Raw genomic sequence first — 16,805 nt, 5'->3', positions numbered from 1 at the left:
ATAGCTTTCGTTATCCTTTCTACATACAGGTGGCTACAGGCATTACACACATGCACATGGCAGATAGCATGCTAACAGTACATAAGGTTTGATATCTATGTTAACAGAGGTAATATTCCCTCTCTACTGGTCACCCATGACACCTATCATATCATACAACACCCCATGTGGCATGTATGCTATTAGACATGTCCAGCTACTAATGCAATGCCTAGAAACATACCCAAATAACAGGATCATAGGACCTACACAAGGCCTGTATTGACAGACTCAGGGAAATCCTGCTCTGCTCTTTATGTTCCTGAGTAGTCACAGATGATATGTTCATGACATATACAGCCATGTGTGGCCACAGCTCCTACATATACATCATGTCAACAATTGCAAGCCATGCATGCTGTGTGCTGTCTGAACATTAGCCTTAGTACCACAATAGCCAGTACATCCTGGGGTGAGATGTTTACAAGCACAGACCTCGCACATGCTTGAATGAGTGTACTGCCTAGCCTAACAGAGCACATTGCTGGCACTCTTCCAGTAAACATGAGGTGTGAGTGGCAAATATGATGTGCTCACTGTTGACCATTACAGTGCCCTGGCTTCACCTTTGCACTGTCAAGTAACAGTTTGTAGGAGCATGACATGGAATAATGCTGTGTGTGTCTTGCTGATATGCGCTGTTGTCATATATGTACACTTGGCTTCTCGGTGAAGGTGGTTGTGTCCTACCAGTACATGAATACAACATACATTATAGTGCAATGCTCAGCTATGTTTCACACATGATGTGGGGAAGGTGTGGAATGCATCCTCTTGACCTACTAGTGCACTTACTGATGTAGACTGGATATGTGTGCATGTATTGATGTTTGTATAGATTCCATGTGTGTGCAGTGTCTGATGTTTGAAGATGACTGTTGTCTTAGTACATCAGGCTGTTGCAAAACAGCCTCAAAATGGCCAACTATATATAGTGATATGCTCTAAGTACAGTAAGCTATACATGAGGTATGGACAGATGTTTGGACATGACTACTAAGTGGTGGGGCTACTTTGCAGATGAATGATTACTGAGGACAGCTCACTGGTGTGTTACCACCATTCCTACAATAACCTGTGTAACTGCTAAGGTCTGGTTTTGTTCATTGAAGCGGAAGACAGACAATGTAGAATGCAGCAAGGTTGACACTGAAGGCAAACCTCTTGACACCTGTAACAGTAATACCTTCCCTGTGCATAGATTGTGCATATATCTGCACAGTTGGCAAAGGAAAGTCTCAGTAAGCTTTGTAGCAAATGTGATAGTGCTGTACTTCTGTAATACCTATTATGATATAGGCAGGTGTTTGATTCACAGTACTGACACGTGTGGGTGTGTGTCCATATATGTCACGTATGGCTGGGAATACATCCCACATGTTTTCACTCTCCTGAACACTGTTGTTGACATCAGTACAGAGTAAAGTGTAGAACAAAAGGCATAGGCAGGTGGTTGAACCTCACACATATCAAGTGTCTGTATGTGTGTGACATAGGTGTATATCTTTGTGAATGCCACAGTGTGTGCGTGTGTGTGTGTGTGTGTGTGTGTGTGTGTGTGTGTGTGTGTGTGTGTGTGTGTGTGTGTGTGTATGGTTGTCCATGTGTATGGCTGTTTGGTCCCTGGAGTGAGGCTGTATTTTACCATAGTGAAATGTTAATGCCTTCTCCCCCCATCCACTCAATGCAATCTAGTATCCCTGTTTATATCAAGTGTATGGCTGTCCGGTCCCTGGAGCGAGGCTGTATTTTACCATAGTGAAATGTTAATGCCTCCTCCCCCATTCACTCAATGCAATCTAGTATCCCTGTTGATATCATCAGTAGTAGATAGGCATTCTAACCGCCTGTTAACATCTACACCATGGGATGTGACCTGTTGTTACATAGCCTACTGATGAACCCCCCTTCCCACATACACTCACTGCACTGTAGTATCCCTGTCGATGTCCTTGATCCTAGGCCATTCTGACTACCTGTACATGTGTAATCTCTGTGGCGCATCTTGTAATTGCATAGTACTATAATGATGATATGCACATAGGCAGGGGTTCTCATCCGAACACTGGCAACTGTGTATGTGTGTGTGTGTGTGTGTGTGTGTGTGTGTGTGTGTGTGTGTGTGTGTGTGTGTGTGTGTGTGTGTGTGTGTGTGTGTGTGTCAGAGTGTGTGCTACTGTGTCTGTGAATCCCTGAGTGTGTGGGTGTGTCTGTGTTTGCATGCTGTCATGGCAGTGGGTATTTCTGCTTCCCAATGAGAAGCCACTATTTCCACTGGCCTTTACCCCTGTCATCTGCCATACCACTCTTTTACCTCCTCTACGCTCCAGGTAACTATACCTGTGATGTCACCCACTATGGATGTGATGGCTCTGAACACAGTACGTTACTACACAGCTATCATGCTCTTGGATCATTAGAACAGTAAACATAATTGAAACATGTGAGATTATAACTGTGATGTAGAAGCTACAAAGGGCATGCAGGTATTGTCATACAGACGTGTGAGTAGACAACATGTACATATGGGACACTAACTGCAAACACCGACATCCCCCGGCACATGCAACTACACCTGAAAGAAGAAGGCAGAAAATCAAGATCAACATGCTGTTAGTGTTGTTACACATGATACATACTGTTAAACATACAAAATGCATTCTAAAACTGTAATACATGGTATGTCTAATGCCTGTCAACAATATTAATCTACAATTGTCTACCTAGTATGTTCACCTTGTGCATCAGACCATATGAGCATGTCCCTGCACTGATGGTGTGGATGACAGGGATGCGGCCAAGGCATCATCATATGCACAGGGTGATAATGTTTGCCAGAGGCCTAGGCTGTGCCATTGGATGAGATCATGTGTGTGTGTGTGTGTTAGGGCCTGTGATATCATTGGGTGTGTGTGGATGTTATGCGTGTGTGTGTGTGTGTTGAAGTGCACTACATTTGTTTCCGGTGTGTGTGTGTGTGTGTGTGTGTGTGTGTGTGTGTGTGTGTGTGTGTGTGTGTGCATGCACACAGGTCTGGCATGTGGCTGGCCTACACAGGGGTATTATTGACAGCTGCAGACTGACAAGGCAGGTTTCACAGTTCACGGTGTCCATCCACGGCCATGTGACCTTTCCTGCCAGGGGTTGCACGGGCACTACCAGGCAGAGGTCCAGATTGGGTACTGTCTGATCACACATGTCCACTGGAATTGTGTCCCTGTTGGGACTGTCCAGGACAATATGCCCGTGTCCTGCTGTGTCCTGGTGTGGACTGCACAGCACCAGCTGCACTGCTGCTGCTACCACCACTATGGGAGTGGGCATGTGCAGTAGAATGTTCACGTAGACCTTCAACAGGTGATGTAGCTAACCTACATCCACGTGCCCGACACCTCACTCCCACCAGATGTTCCAGCATAGACATTCCACGCTCAAGGAGTGACATGCCACAGTCAAGGACTCCCACCATGTCACCCAATCATCTATCCAAAACATCTGCAAAATGATGGTGAGCATTTGCAATTGCCTGGATGTTTTCAGTACATGAACAGACAGCAGCACTCTGAAGCCTCAGACCTTCTCTGTTGTGCCATTCAGCACGTGCCTGTGCCTCCATTACAGCCCAAAACATGCATCTGGTGACTCCAGCTGATGTGCTTTGTCTCACAGGGCCATGTTGGCCAGTGGTCCTCCTATGAGCAGCGCTGGGCACATGCCTCTGTGGGACATCACCAGTCAGCTGACTGGGATCATGGTGTGCAGGCACACCTTCCATAGTCTCCACACTTCCCTGTTCCATGCTACCACCCACCAACTGTCCTTCCTCTATGGCCAGTCATGATGGGGTATGTGTAGGTAGAGGAACTGTGTGTGAGGATGAGGGGGATACAGGTGGAATGGCAACCAATGGCACAGACTCAGCCCCTGACAACCCTGCCAGTGCTTTAATCATACTATCATCATCACTGCTAGAGTCTGTGGGGACACTAACATCAGGTGGACCGCAGGAGGGCAATGCACCTACATTAACACCTGTGAGGGGAAGACAAGAACTGTACATTACAAGTATGCAGGAGATATGGCAGATGGCATTCAGCTTAGTCAATTATAGTGGTAGTTACCATACATCCCTGAGTTGCACACAACAGCATGCATGTGTTATAGCAGACAGCATGCACCTTACAAAATTATAGCAGTGGTTAGCATACATACCTGTATTGCACCATTTGTGTTAGTAGCCCATGCCCCATACCTGTAACACAATGCATGCACTTTGCACCATTGCACCGCACTGCCATGTTGTGTGCAACATGCACCACATGTTAACAGTCCATCGCTGACCTTTGTACATTTGCCACTGATGCTTTGTATTGGCCACCACCCCTATGTGTGAAGACATGAGCAGAAGGGTATGTTGACTGAATACTATGTTTGCCTGAGCCCTAGCTTGTATATCTCCCCCAAAGCAGTGCATGTCTGTTCAACATTATTCCACCTACCCCTGAGCTGAGTCTACAGACATTGTGCATGTGGCTGTACACACATGTTTGACATGGCTGTCCCTACTTTGCAATAGTGTCGCAGACCAGCACAGGTTTACAGTACACTGGCCTGATGTGTGGCATATGACCTTGCCAATCACATGTAGTATGACATGTCATCAGCTGATGTGTTGAATGACATGCATACATGTGTAACACAATGGTGTCCTTTCCAATTTACAGTACGATAATTGTGTCCCAATGCAGGGACATGTTACACTAACATGGGCCTTCAGCTGATGTAATGTTGTCTGTCCGCCCAACAAATATGCAGTGACATACTGCACATTGAGTTGATGTGCATAGCCAATGGCGGGGCATCATGTGGCTTCACAATTGCCATACAGTGTGAGTTACTAACACAGTTCATAGCTAGGATTATGTTCACATACAATACATAGCTAATGTGGAATGTGACCTACGTCACTGAGGTGTATACACACTAAACCCTAATGTGGAATGTGTGACACAGGTCACAGAAGGGTATACGGATGACACCCCTGCACATTTGCAACCGTATTACTAATGTCTGGCAACTATGCACACATGGCTAACTTAGCAGTACTCTATGTCCAACATGCCATCTGTGTACCTCACACACATGAGGAGCAGGCATGACAGTGATGTCTGACACCAGCAAGGTGAACATACTGTATCTGTGGCCTGATGTGGTTGTTTGTGTATGTTGTGCAACACATGTATGTATTTGGATACTGTATAGGTGAATGCTTTTCTGTCGTGACACATTCAAGATGTTAAAGACATGTTATGTCGTGGTTTCATGTTATGCCTACACAAGCTGTGCACAGGCCTGTATGATGTTTAGTGTTACACATCTGCAATATCACCATTACACAAAGGTCATAGTTGTATTGTGTCGAGCCAATGTACAACAGGGTGCACACACATGTACATCACTTCTACTGTGTGTGTTGCTTCATGTCTCTTGCCATCCTCCATGGCCATGTGTACACATGTTCTGTCCAATGGTTGTGATGGCCATCTTATTTCACATGTCAGTGTTATCCCATTTGACATACACCCATAGATGTCATATGCTCCACTGAGGACAGGGTTATGCAGACAAAGGGTGGTATGTATGGGATGTGAGACATCATGTTTTGCAGGATAGTTAAGCAGTGTTGCAGTCAGCCCACTACATGTCATGGACATGTCAGATAGCACATGACATTGTGTGACATTCATAGCAAGAGTATAATCTACAAGGGTGTATCCTGTGGGCCGGTCATACTCCAGCACAAACACATTTAGAATGTGTGCACACATATGCCCTCTGTACAGTACTGTTTGTATTCCCAACATGTGTAATGCTGATATGTAGTACCTGTCCTTACAGTGAAACACACCTCCACCATTGTATTCACAGTTGTACACACATCTGGCAATGGCAGTTTGGAAGGTTTAGTGTAGGTGTTTCATATAGTCTTCAATTGTTTCACATGGGTAACCACTGTGATGCATTTCAGGTCTGACCAGTGAATATTAACAGGACCACCATACATTATGTGTATGTGTGTTATGGCAGATAGCATGCAATTAATATTATCTGTGTATTATAAAGCCTGGTAAATAATAACAATCTCACCTAACACAGGCTGCTTTTGCTGCAAAACACCAGAGGTATGTTAACAGGAGTGTCACTGCAGTACAATTATTATCCACACCTGTGTAATAGCTACAGGATGCAATGTCTATGTTAGCACATAAGCCAGTACAATACACTATACTATGAAGTATGCACATCTGTGCATACATAGAGTATCAGACTATAGTATGTGGCATGTGTGCATGCATGCCTTGCATGTGATGTTACATTACATATTGTACAGTAACACATGTAATGATGTGAAATATAGTTGTCTTATATGTGCAGTACTGACTTACCAGGCAACTCCAGGCTCTGTGGTTGAGAGACACCCACCTCCACAATACCAGCTAAAGCTTGTGGATGGAGGTCTGCAGGTGTCCCCAGGTTGGCCAGTAGCTCCTCAGTACATGTGAGTGGGGGTTGGGTGAGCTCCCCCTACCTATTATACCTTGTTTCCTGTTGATTGCATTAGCACACTGTTTCACCCATCCTATGAGGTCAGTGCAGTGTCGGTGCACCTGCTGATAGGTGAGATTGTGACCGCCAACATCATTTACCCTCCTGTGGAGTTCCTCTCACAGCTGCTGTGCATCCTGTGGCACATGGCTGAAGAGTGTTGTTTGGTTGTTGAGGAGGTATGGGGCGAGGACCTCATCCTCCAGGCGGGTGTATGCTGGCAGCCTGCTATGTGGCATACTGATGGAGACAGGTCACAGTAACTCACAGAGAAGTACAAGTACAGCTGAACATACATGTGTATCACATTTATTAAGATTACAAATAAGTATTTGCAAATCTACATGACACTAACACCACTGACATGTTTAAGTCACACACATTTGACATTGGTGATGTGATGTTATCGCCACATATGTGTGTGTCATGTGATGTCATTGCTCATACTCCATCTGGATGTTGTCTTGGCGTGGGCATGTCTGTTTGCCTTTACTGGTGTCTTTACCTATCATCACATGCCTGGATTTGTTCACATTAATGCAATCGACCTTAATGCTGTGTATATGTCACATATATAGTCATACATAGCAATTAGGAACATGACCTGTGACCCTGCAGACTTGCAACCATGTATGTGTTTTGCCATATACATCTACATGACACTGTACAGCTGTGTAGCATCCTGTCATATATTGCCTGTGTTGCACATGTGTAACACATGGAACAATAGCTAACCTGATGGTATTTGCAGGGTTGGGTATCAACTATAGCATGAATGGTCATAGTGATCTAGTAGGCTATATGCCCCAGGCCATTTATGAGCCTAGGCAGACAAGTTACATATCTGCAGGCAACAGACAGGTAAGTTTCAGTGGCCAGTTCAAGCAGTGCCACCGAACTGATCCACAGGGTTACTGATATATTTGGCATGTGATCATTACACCATGTCACAGAGAGGGGCGATGTGCAGCTTTGCTGGACAGGGATGCATAGTATGGCAAGAGTATGTTAAGTGTATGGGACAGAGATCTGTCAGGCATGTTGTGATTCTTGTACTAGAAAGGTGGATGTCCATGAAGTATGTGTTTATTTGGGATCAGGGTGTGTTAAGTGTAGCATGTCCAACACCTCTGGGTTGGACATGGCTTTATTCAGGATAGCCTGCATGCCACATAGTGGAGCTAGGGATGTGGAAGGGCAGTGTAGGCCATCTACACATGGGCAATAACCTTTAAAGTAAATATGTGATCTATTACGGGTCACATGAGTGTTGAGTATGGCAGAACATTTATCTCTATATTCCTGGATGGCACCCTGTCATGATTAGGGGTGCCACACATGACTACTTGACTGGTGTGGTGAAGTTACTATCAAAGGAAAGACTAGTCTCCAGCTGCATCCCATACACACACAGTTTCCATTATGTTGACTGCTGCCTAGGTGGTAGCTCATGGGTACAGGGTTGTTAACATAGGGATGACAATGCAATACTTAACTGTCAGATTGTGACCATACGTCACACACTACACATCTGACACACAAAGGCCCTTCTGTATGTTGAACACAGCACACATTGAGTCAATTATTGCTCCTAGTTCATAGTCATTTGCAAACATCAGTAGGCAGATGCCTTCTGTGTTCATCTGTGTGGCATAGATAACAAGAGGGGAGTACTAGGAATGAACCCTGTATTACTGTGGCTGGCACTGGTTTGATATGTGCGTATTAATCAGACACCTTTTGTAGTGTTGGTTCTGCCAGCAGTCCAGTTGCCAACCACTCCTGTGACATAGGAATATACACCTAGTTTACTGAGTGTAGCTGGAACACAGTATGGGTGATGGTGTCCTACGACCTGGCAAGGTCATGATATGCAGTGTGAATCAACCCTACTGTCATCTACATCTGTACTGAGTGCATCAAATATGTTAATTACAGTTCATGGCCTTACAGGTCAGACCCAGCAGGGTAGTTGTGCACTATTTCTCATTACCAATGGTGTCTCCTCCTTTGTGGGGTGTGATAACTGTTACTGTGCACCATTGATTGTACACAGCCTGACATGGAGCTATGACCGAACATGATGTGTATGTGGATAGCTGATTGTTGTTTCATTTGTGTAGGATACACCCTGGGATGTTGACAGGTTCCATGAAAGCTGTATGTATGGCTTTAGAGAGTGCAGCTTGTACCTGCATAGTTGTTATTACAGGAGCCCTGTAGTGTACATGGATATATAACTAAGTGTACCTGTGGGGGGGTGGGAGTGGGTTTAGGTTCTCCAAGACCCTATCTGGATGAACAGGTGCTATTTCTGTACTTGCAGTACTTCCCATGCCATAGTGCTGTGCAGCATGGCAGGTCTTGTCATTGCCATTACAATTAAAGGCGAGCTATAGAATGCTCTGTTGCTTGGCCTCATAATATGTGGCTGATTAGTTTCACAGTAGCTTTGTGTGGTTTTATACGGTGTATCTGCATCTTACTGAGGCTGGCCAGGGATCACTTACACTCATGTGTGTTCACTCTTGCAATAGTTACTTCCTTCTGTGGTACAGTTTAAAGCATGTTACCACCAGTTTGCCTTCTTGTTTGTGTTTGGTTGAATCTTGATTCTGTTTCAATGGCACAATCATTGCACATATGTGACTGCTTAAGGTTCATTTGTGTTGGATTCAACATTTGCACATGTATTGCCCATCTGCATGGGTGCCATGACAGTCACCACTTTGCTCTTAGGAAACATAACATTGGCATTGGAGATTGACTATGTCTAGCATACTGTTAGCCCTGTTTGTGTGACTACTGTGATCCAGGTCATTGAGGTTGATGGAATCAGACATGCATTGAGCGCAGGTGTTGGTACATGAGGAGTGTTCCCAGTTCATAATGGAATAGTTGAGAGTAGCCATTAATATGGTTGTCTGTCTCAGACCTAATCTTCCACATTACAGCACATTATGACAGTTGGGAAATCTGCAGAATAGTGGGTGATCTGTCGCAAGGTGCAATTTGAATTACACTTTGGCACAAAGGTAGTTGCTCAGCATAATGCATCTGAAGTTATGCAAGTGCAACTAGCATGGGTGAACATATGGATAATGGGCAAGAGGTGAGGTATGTGTTATAACATGGTCATGGAGGTGTGCTCTCTGGAGTGTTGAAACATGTCTCAGCCACTGCACAGATATGTTCTCCATGTTAGGGATTGACATATGTGTGTCCATATACTGTTTCTGACATATATTATTGTGTAGCGAACTGCAGTTTATTGCTTGGCTGTCCCTGTAACAGCAGTGGACCTTCACTTGAACTGTGCCTGATGAAGACACTATAATGGAAGCATGAGCCCTAGGCAGTATCCAGATTCCCAGTGGTGACAGGTGCAGGCCCTGTCTGGCAAAGCATTATGGTCTGTCAACCATGTTATCCCAGGCAGACAGATACTAGATACTCTTTGACTTGCACCACTACACTAGACAATTGTGGAATACAATCCTTTTGTCCCTGTACTACATTATCATTCTGGCCAATGTCAGAATGCTACTGCCTGTGGGACATAACTGCATGGGCTACAAGACCTGACAGTTCCTACATATGTTTCCATGCAGTCCAGGCTACTGCATCACAGGTCCTGCACAACAACATGGAATATGCCAGAGTCATGTGTATAGTTCAAGCGGTGGTCTGAGTGTATGGGTATGTGGCTAATCATGGCAGACAGGCAGCTGACAGTATGTATGCCCTCGTATAGGTTGGTGTGTAAAATAGTGCTAGAGTTTGCATTCACAAATAGGTACTGTTGGTCATGTTTCCAGCCACGTGTTTGGAGGTGTGGCACAATTATGAAAACTATGTCATACAGCTTGTGCATTTCATTGTCTGTCTCTTCCAGCTTAGGAGGTCACTTGTTTGGCCAGATACTTAGAAGCGTCTGTGAATGTGTGTGATTTCTGGTAGTGTGTGGGTGTCCTTACTGTGTTCTGGTAAGGGTATGTGTTGGTTGGGATGATGAGATGCATGTGTTAACCTACACCTCATGACTCTCCAGTCCAGTCATGGCTGTAGACTGGGCTGCCCTCCAGCTTACACCTGTAGCTGCATCCCAAACAATGTGTGGGACATGGTGTTAGGTGAGTTTGGCAGTGTACATGGCATAGAGATTACATTCCCCCAGGATGGCCACATACACAAAGCTGACATTAGTAAACACCAGTAGCTGACTAGTGGACATGCCTGTCTGAGCATTCAGTATTACAAGTACCAAGTACTGTATTTAGTTTACTTATTGCTTATGAAGATGTTTTAGACAGTGATACTCACATGTAAATATTTGTGTTATGGACATTACAACACTGGCTATTACGGAAACATTGTAGCTACCTTTAGCAGCAATCCTCCTCTGAGGAGCACATCACATCCTCTTAGTTGATTACAGATGATGCAAGTGTCTACAGGTCTGTTTCCTTCTCTGGGTATATACTCACATATCCACCATGAGCTCTGCTGGGCACAGACACCCACTCTCCAAACAGTCATGCATCAATAGACTCTGATGCCACTATCAACATGATCAGGATATAATCAAATAGTGTAAGCCATCACCAATGAAGTGGCTATTACACATGGGCAGCAGTCTCCTACATCTTACAATCCTATTGCAGATGTTACACTGGAGTTAAAGATGATATGCAACTTGTTTCATTACCAGTACTGTGCACTACCTTACATACAGTATGTTGAAGCTGTTAGGTTGGAAATGAGAGGGTAGGCTACACAAACCTGGTAGTCCAACCAGTGTGTCTCTACTCTCAATATCCACTCTATGTAGGTGTGCACATAGCCATTTGGCCCAGCCCTGTAACAAGGGTCACTACACATTTGCATAACATGTACACATGAACAGCTGTTATTGCTTGCAAACGATACTAGAGAGGGGAAACCCGTGTTTTTCAAAGGTTCCTTCCAAATTTTTCTAACATGTCAAATGCCCGATGTTATTGTTCCTTTATTGAGAGGGAATTTCCAAAGGGGATAAAACTTTTTCATAACATTAAAAAATGCAGTTGGTTAAAATTTCCTTAAAAATGTACTTTAAAGATTTTCCAAACCCCTGAACCCAATTTTACTAACCCCCCTTTGCATTTTTCATTACACCCCTACATTGTTATTTTTAAATATATGAATCCACCCCCGTTTTAACACTACTTTACCCCAAATTTTCATAAAATGGTAAAGCAACTGGGGAGGTTCCCAAACCCCAAAACCCTTTGGGGGAGGTTTGCCTTGTAACCAAGGGGACACACATAAATTAAAATACAAGCTTTATTTCTTAAAAAATAATGAAAGGTGGTATTTACATTGTTATTCATGGAAAATTTTTTCAGCTCTTCCAAATTTTCTTTGTTTTCATCCCTTTTTAAATTAGGTGAACAAAATATATTTGGGGCCTGTTTTTTTTTGAGTAAAATTTTAATTTGCCCAACAAAAACCCTTTTATAACAAATAGAACTTTCTATTAAAATTTGGTGCAAATTGCCCAAAAAAAAATGCAAAACAGTTATTTCCACCCAAAACCCCAAAGCAACCCTATTTTAAAAGTAACCCACCTTTTCATTTTTCCCTTTCCCTTTCTTTAAAAAACCCTAATTTGTTGGAACTTTAAAAATTATTGGGAAAAAGTTTTTATTGTTTAAGCCAAATTTGGTTTGGAAATCCCGAACTGAAAATTGGGTAAATTGGGGAGGTTTTTTTAACCCAAAATTTTCCCCCTTTTTTGGGGCTGGCCCGGTTTTTTTGACCCTAAGACCATAGAAAACTAAAGTTTTTTACTTGCTTCCCAAAAATTTTTTTGGGGACGGTTTTCTATTTCCATAATCATTTTTTAAAACCCTTTTAATTTTAACCCCAAAAAGGTTTTTCTACAAACCCCACATCAGCGCTTACAATTTTAAAAAACTTTTAAAAGGTGTTATTGCTGTTTCCATTTTGGTTTCTTTTCAGTGTTTTTAATTGGATGTAGAAAAGATGGGTTTGAATTTGGGAAAGGGGGAATTTTTGGGGGTTTCAAAACATCATGTGTAGGAATTTTAAAAACCAATTTGGGGTTTTTCCTAAGTAACAAATTTTCTGGACAAAACAGGTTTTCACTGCCTTAAGGGCCTTTTAAATGCCCAACAGAGTTTTTAAATTTAATCCCTTTGGGGAAAACTCCTTTTTTAAAAATTTTGAAAAGAAAGCCTGGAATTTTTTTGGAAAATTTTGCAACAGCTTTTTTGGGACCGAAAGAATATATTTTTTATGTAATTGGGTAGAAAATTTGGTTTTAAATGGTGAGTTCTGTGTTATATTAAAATTTAACATTTGCTAAATTGTTGTTTTATATTTATATATTATTAATATATATTATATTATATATTTATATATTATTTTTATTTTTTCTTTTATATAAAAATTTTGTAAAATTTTTTTTACTTTAATTTAACCTATTTCCTGTTTTTCCCCCCTCTTTAATCCTTATTTATAAATTTTATTTTTTTATTTTTATTTTGTTTTTTTATTTTTTATTATTTTAATTATTAATTTTATTTAATTGGTTTTGTGTAATTTTTTGTTATTTTTTCTCCCCCTTTTGTGTTTTAAGTTGGTAAATTTTAAAAAACTTTTTATTTTTAAAATATGGTATTTCAATGGGTTTTTATTTTTTATTTAATACATGGGGGAAAAAGTAATAAAAACTTTGTGGTTTTTAAAATTTATTTAATATTAAGGAAAGGGTTAAAATTTAAGAAATGAACATTCCCGGGGAAACCCCCTTTCAATTTTAAAGTGCAACCACTGCTTTAAAGTTATTTTGGTAAAATAATTAATTTTTGTTTTTAAAGCCCCCAAAAAAATTTTTTTGGAGGGGATTTTGAATTTCTATGGGTTTGTTTTACAATTTTTCACATTATTTGAAAATTTACAAAATAGTTATGTAATATTTATAATAATTTATATTTTTAAATTATGTTGTTGAATGTTTTAAAAAATTTTTTTTTGTTTTTTTTGTTAATTTAATTTATGTTTTTAAAACAGAAATTTTATAGTTTCATTAAAATTTTAAACTTTAAAATTTTATTAATTTTTAAAATTAAAATTTTAAAAAATATGGGTTTTTTAATAAAATTTTTTTGTCCTTAAAATATTTTATAAAAATTTTATATATATATATATAAAAAAAAATAAAATATAAAATATATATAAAATATATATTTTATATAAAAAAATATATATATATATATATATATATAAAATATATATATAAATAATTAAATGTCGACATATGTGTAATTGTATTTGTGTCATTACATGGTGTATAAGGGAAAAAGGGGACCAAAACCATTTAAACTGGGAACCCCAGAAAGCCTTTATAGTGACTTTGTTTCCCTGGTTTTCCGGGTTCACACTTAATGCCCTTTTTTCAAATAAAATTTTTTTTTTAGGAATAAGGGTTCTTTGTTTTTGTGTGTTTTAAAAATTTTTTTTGTTTTTTTATTGAGTGGTTAAACAAAGTTTTTTAAAAAAATTTTGTAATATTTTTTATGTTTTTGGCATTTTTAAACATACATTTAATATAATATATAATTATAATAAATTATATTTTAATAAATTAATTTCTGTTGACTGGTATTCTCCCCAAAAATGGGGTTTAAAAGGTGTTTAAATTTTATTATTTCAGGGAATTTATATTATAAGGTGTGGGTTAAGGAAAATTTTAAAAATGGGTAAAAACCTCCAAAGGGTTTTTGGGGCCCAAAGACAAAATTGCAAAGGTCCATTAAAACCCGCTGGGTTTAAAAATTTTTTCCGTCTATTTCCATTTAAAATGTTTTAAAAAGTTTGTGGCTTTTAAACAAAAGGGTTAAAAACCCAAAAAAAACTTTTAAATTTAAACCCTTGGAAAATAACAACTATAATAATTTCTGTAGGAAATAAAATTACATTCCCAAAATAAAATTACATTCCCTTTTCTGACCCCCACCAAGGGAAATTGTTTTGAATGGGGGATTTTGGGGCATTTCCCAAACCCAAACCGGGGTTGGGGAACCTGTCAGTTTTTTTGCTTTGGGAAACCCCGTTTGGGGGGGAAAGGTGTTAAATTTGTACATTAACGCCCTCCCTTTTCCTAAGTGACCCATTTAACCCCCCTTCAAAGGGGGGACCCCAAAACCCCTGGAAGCTTCATTTATCTTGAAATCAACTTAACAAAAGGTTTTGGGGAAAACCCAAAACCAAATTAAATTTAAAAGCCCTAATTTCCCTTGGGAAATTGGTGTAAGGGTAACTTCACCCTAAAGTGCCCCGGCCATACAGCCAAAATTGGGGGAATTCCCGTTTTTTAAAAACCTTACCGTTGGGGGAAATTAATGGGGTTGGAAAATTGTCACAAAACATTCCCAGAACACTAAACCCCTCACCCAAACCCCCCTCTTAAAGCTTAGAAACTTGTTAAATTTGGGTTTTCTATTTCTTACCCAACCCGTTACCTTACAAGGGGGAGAAAACCCAACACAATGGGGGTTTTTGTTTTAATTCCCGGGGGAAAAGGTAGTTTGGCTTTGGAAACCCCCAAAAGGGAGGCCCTCCCCAAAAAGGGGTGCCTTTAAAAATTTAAAGGGGAAAAAATTTTTTAAAAGGGAAACCCGTTGTAAACAAAAACAAAACAGAACAATGAATTTTTCACTCCAAACCACCAGGGTTGTATAAAAGGGTTTTTTTTCTTACCCGATTCCTCAAAAGGGTGGAAAAAAACAAAAACATCTGTCATAAATGGAAGGGCGCCCTTAAAGGGTTTGGGAAACTCCAAAACTACAACCCCCTTCCAAAATTTAAGGGCCACCGAAAAAGGACTGGGAAACAAAGGGGGGGTTATCCTACTCAAAAAACCGGGGTTGTGGGCCCCATGATCCTCCAAAATCCTTTAGGTGGACAACATCAACAACTTTCAAGTAAAATGGGCCCGCTTTTGGCCCCTAGGCCCCAGGGGGACCAAATTCAACCCTACCAACATTTGGAAAAACATGGGCTCCAACATGGAGGGGTGTATTCCATACCCTTAAGGGGAAAACCCACAACCCTTTCCCGGAGTGGGCCCGGAATTTTTTACCTCTAGCCCCTCCCGGGGGTAAAAATCCCCAAATGAATGGAAACTTGGGTGGTCATCCAACCCCAACCCCCATCACCACCTGGAGGAATGGGAAAAATGGTTAACCAAACCCCCGGAATTTCATGTTTCCACCAAAAACCCCCAAAAAAAACCACAGGGATACCTTTTCCACCCCGGCCCCAAAATTTTTCACCCCATAGTGACAAAGGGGGGGTTTTGAGGGGTGGAAACATCTAAAAAGTGGATTTTTCCCAAATGGGGAACATGCACCACACAGGAATGGGATGGGATTCCCTGCCATTTACTGGTTTAAACCCCAAAACTCCCCCCCAAAAACCGGTTCCCTTTCCTCGCAAATTTTAAACAGGCTTTTTACAGAAGTAAAGGAAAAATGTTTAAAAACAAACAGCAAATGGGGAGCATGACCCACAAATTTTGGTATGATCATGGGGAAAAACATTCCCAAGGCAACATTTAAAAAGGAAATACAAAAGGAATTTGAAAAAAAAACCCCCAAAGCCCTAAATTTGGTATGTCAAGGCCCCCCCTAAATTGGTAACATTTCAAGGGTGCCGGTTTTAAAATAACCCCAAAATTCTTTTCCCCATGAATCCCAAATTTTCCCTTTCCGGTAAATTAGGCCCAAAAAAAACACCCCTTTTAAAACCCAAAACCCTTTAAAAACCCCCCCGAAAGGTACAGTATCCCACATCAGAGACACACAGGTGGAAAAGGCCCCTCTAACAGCAAAAACAGCGTCAGTGGAGGCAGATGTTGTCCCAGACTGCATCTTGTAAACCTTACAAGACAACCTGAACCTAATTAAGCTTTCCCAAACCCCAGCCTCTACACAGGCTACATGCCCATACAATGGCACGTGGGAATGGTTATTCCACTCCATAAAAGGGGGAATCCAACCAAACCAAAAATAACTACCACCCCATAAGCCCGACTAGCCTGGTCGCAATGGTATGGATCGGGATCCTCTTTGGGACTCATTAACAAAGACATT

Source organism: Protopterus annectens, chromosome 6.part0 (genome assembly GCF_019279795.1).
Source record: "Protopterus annectens isolate FY-2018-M chromosome 6.part0, PAN1.0, whole genome shotgun sequence".
Classification (NCBI taxonomy): domain Eukaryota; kingdom Metazoa; phylum Chordata; order Ceratodontiformes; family Protopteridae; genus Protopterus; species Protopterus annectens.
Note: the sequence above shows the minus strand (reverse complement) of the source record.